The sequence below is a fragment of the Mesoplodon densirostris genome, chromosome 2, assembly GCF_025265405.1.
Source record: "Mesoplodon densirostris isolate mMesDen1 chromosome 2, mMesDen1 primary haplotype, whole genome shotgun sequence".
Classification (NCBI taxonomy): domain Eukaryota; kingdom Metazoa; phylum Chordata; class Mammalia; order Artiodactyla; family Ziphiidae; genus Mesoplodon; species Mesoplodon densirostris.
In genome coordinates this window covers 31,350,961-31,354,765 of record NC_082662.1, presented here as the reverse complement: position 1 = coordinate 31,354,765, position 3,805 = coordinate 31,350,961, and the positions used below count along the sequence as shown (strand labels likewise).

Sequence of the window (3,805 nt, the reverse complement as noted above, 5' to 3'; positions counted from 1 at the left end):
CTGTGCCATGTTTTTATTTATTTTTATTTTTGCCTGCGTTGGGTCTTCGTTGCTGAGCGTGGGCTTTCTCTAGTTGCAGCGAGCGGGGGCTACTCTTCGTTGCGGTGGGTGGGCTTCTCATTGCAGTGGCTTCTCTTGTTGCGGAGCATGGGCTCTAGGCGCACAGGCTTCAGTAGTTGCGGCTCGTGGGCTCAGTAGCTGCGGATCACGGGCTCTAGAGTGCAGGCTCAGTCGTTGCAGCGCATGGGCTTAGTTGCTCTGCGGCATGTGGGATTCTTCCCGGACCAGGGCTCGAACCCGTGTCCCCTGCATGGGCAGGCGGATTCTTAACCACTGCGTCACCAGGGAAGCACCTGTGCCATGTTTTGAAGTACCTCTCCTTGGACTCAGAGTTACACTAACCTTTTTATTCTCTGGAGGCTTTCTCCTGCTTTTTTTTTTAACTAAATTTTTTATTGTGGTAAAATATACATATATATTTACATAACATAAAAATGACCATTTCAATATTTTTAAAGTGTACAGGTCAGTGGCATTAAGTATATTCACATTGTTGTACAGCCATCACCACCTCCATCTCCAGAACTTTTTCATCATCCCAAACTGAAACTCTGTACCTGTTAAACACCAGATCCCCATTACCCCTTCCTCCTACTTCCTGGCAATGACCGTTCTACTTTCCGTCTCTCTCAATTCAAATACTCTAGATACCTTATATAAGTGGAACCATACTGTATTTGTCTTTTTGTGACTGGTTTATTTCACTTAGCATAATTTTAAGGTTTATCTCTATTGTAGTAACATAGCAGGACTTCATTCCTTTTTTTTTTGGATAAACAAGTGTATTTGTAAATTTAGTCAATGTACATAATTGAGCTAAAAACTTCAATAGAAGGATAAATTTTAAAATCACTTGGAAAGCCATCTCTATGAAGTGATTTTTCCCGGGACCTTATACCAGATGACACCATTTTAACTGGCAGAGGTTCCATGAGCTGAAGCTGTGTGTCCCTCCCCTACAGCAAGTTTACCCTAAGGGTTATTATAATACAAACTCCACAAGGAAAAGAAGTTCGGTATTGTTCCCTCTTGGTAGAGAAAAACTCAACCTAGTTATGAGACCAACCACAACACAAAGAAAAGCTGCACTAACTACTATATTAGTAATAGATGATGCTGGTGTGAATAACTTGTGTTATATTCTAGAGCCCTTATAAATAAATCCCCCCCCCCGCCATTAGTGTCTGCATTATCAGCTAGAGGATTAGTTAACATGTGGTAGAATGAGGACTTATGCAAGGTATAATGTGCAAAGCATTCTACTATGTATGAAAAACAAGTGCAGTCTAATTAGGAGAAAACCAACCGGACTCCATATCACACACCCCTTAATGACAAGACTCCCCACCACATGTGAATGTAAAACATTTAATTTAAAAATGTTGACACTACAATATATAAAATAGCTATTATAAATGCCCATAGTGTATTCTATAGCTGCCAGGTTTACTTTTTTTTTTTTTTAAGGAAACTGTAAGTTACACTGTGGTTAAGACTTGTATCTTCACCCTTGAAAAAGCCCACATTCTATCACAGTGATGTATGGTCAGACTTAACAGCCCCAATTGTTAAACACTTGGATCAAGTCATAACCAGTTTTATTGCAAAAGGACCCTGTACACATTTATCAATTTTAGTACCTTAACAGCTACCCAACAAGTCATTAACATACAGAAACATGCATCATGAGAAGCAAGAAATATCACCCATCCCTTCTGCATATTAGCAACTTGTCACTCAGTGCTCACATCACTGAGGTCTGTGAACAGTCACTTTTCGCATTTATCCTGAGTGAAAGATGGAATGACTTAAGTACAAATGCAGCATATTATAAACAATTTCTTACAGAAGAAGTCACAAAGTAAACCAAAGTATTTTACAGAATTTACTACAAAACACCATAAAAACTTCCTTCACTTAAGCTCTCTCTCCCCGTAGCCGGCGAGCCAACTGGATGTCTCTGGGCATGATAGTGACTCTCTTTGTGTGGATGGCACACAGATTAGTATCTTCAAATAGACCCACCAGGTACGCTTCACTAGCCTCCTGAAGCGCACCAATGGCGGCACTCTGGAACCTCAAGTCGGTTTTGAAATCCTGGGCGATCTCCCTCACCAACCTCTGGAAAGGCAGCTTCCGGATCAGAAGCTTGGTGGATTTCCGGGAACGACGGATTTCTCCGAGAGCAATGGTCCCGGCCCTGTAGCGATGAGGTTTTTTCATCCCGCCGGTAGAGGGGGCATTTTCCCGGCCGCTTTAGTGGCCAGCTGTTTGCGGGGCGCTTTGCCACCCGTGGACTTTACTACGAGCAGTCTGCTTGGTTCGGGCCATTTTCTTTCACCCAGTGCTGACGTCTTACACCGCTTCTCCGACCGCCGCGCCGTTCCTGCTGCCCAGTAAAGAGCCGCAGCTGCCGAGCTAATGGAAGAAGCTCCTCCGACTAACGACCAAACGGCTCTGCGCTCTTCATTCCTTTTTAAGGCTTATTAATATTTCATTGTATGTATATACTATATTTTGCTTATTCTTTCATCCATCAGTGGACACTTGGGTTATTTCTACCTTTTGGCTATTGTGAATAATGCTGCTGTGCACGTGGGTGCACAAATATCTGTTTAAATCCCTGCTTTCAATTCTTTGGGGTACATTCCTCGAGAAGGGATTGCTGGATCATATCATAATTCTATGATTAATTTTTTGAGGAACTACTGCACTGTTTTCCACAGTAGCTGCACCATTTTACCTTTCCACCAGCAATGCACAAGGGTTTCAATTTCCCCACCTGCTTGCCAACACTTATTTTGTTGTTGATTTAAATAATGGCCATCCTAATAGATGTGAAGTGAAAACTTTTAGTTTTTAAATAATTGCTGAGTGTCACTGGATATTAAAAGAAAGTCTGATTGAGATTCTCTCCCTGAGTTTCAGTTGCCCAGGAATCTCTGTGGCTGATGCAGTCAAAATGAGGTCATTTCGGCTTCCAGGACCATTCCTAGAAGAAACAGGAAGGGCCCTTGCTTCTGTTGCTTGTTCCTGCCACATGGTGTCGCTGTTGAAGACTTGTCCTGCACAGTCTGAAGGACATCGCTCACCTGTTGCTACGCTGATGTCTCTGTTGTTTCAGATCCCTCCATGGGCGCCACTAGATCTACCAGAGGAAACAACAGGCCTTGGCTAAGATTACATTTCCTCTATTAAATTAGACAAATATTTACTGAGTGCCTACTGTGTGCCAGGCATTGAGCTAGATCCTCGGAAAACATCAGAACAAAATAGACAATGATCCCTGCCCTTCTGGGGCTAGACAATAAACAATGACCGCAGTAAACAGTAAATTACAAAGCATGTTAAAAGGTGTTAAGCACCATGGGATGATGAAAGAATAAAACAGGATAAGGGGATTGGGAGTGTGTGGTGGGGAGTTGAGTGAGAGCTGCATCACTGGGAAGACCTTGAATCAAGTCTTGAAGGAGGTGAGTTGTCCCTGGAGGAAGAGCTCCAGGTAGATGGGCCAGTCCTATGGCAGGAGTATTTGGGATACGTTTGAAGTCAGAGTGAGTGAGGGGGATGGGAGCAGGAGAGCAAAGCCTTAGGGACCATCATAAGGACTTTGGATTTTACGCTGAGTGAGATGGGGATCCACTGCAGGATTCTGAGCAGAGAAGTGGCTGGATCTGACTTGTGGTTTGTTTTTTTTAAAGTATTTATTACTTTTGCAATTTAAAGACTTTATTTTTTGGAGCAG

General features: G+C 42.9%; 1 pseudogene; it reads right to left on the bottom strand.

The window, feature by feature from the left end:
• Nucleotides 1–1,975: 1,975 nt before the first annotated feature.
• Nucleotides 1,976–2,391, bottom strand: LOC132483784 (histone H3.3C-like; annotated as a pseudogene).
• Nucleotides 2,392–3,805: the final 1,414 nt, after the last annotated feature.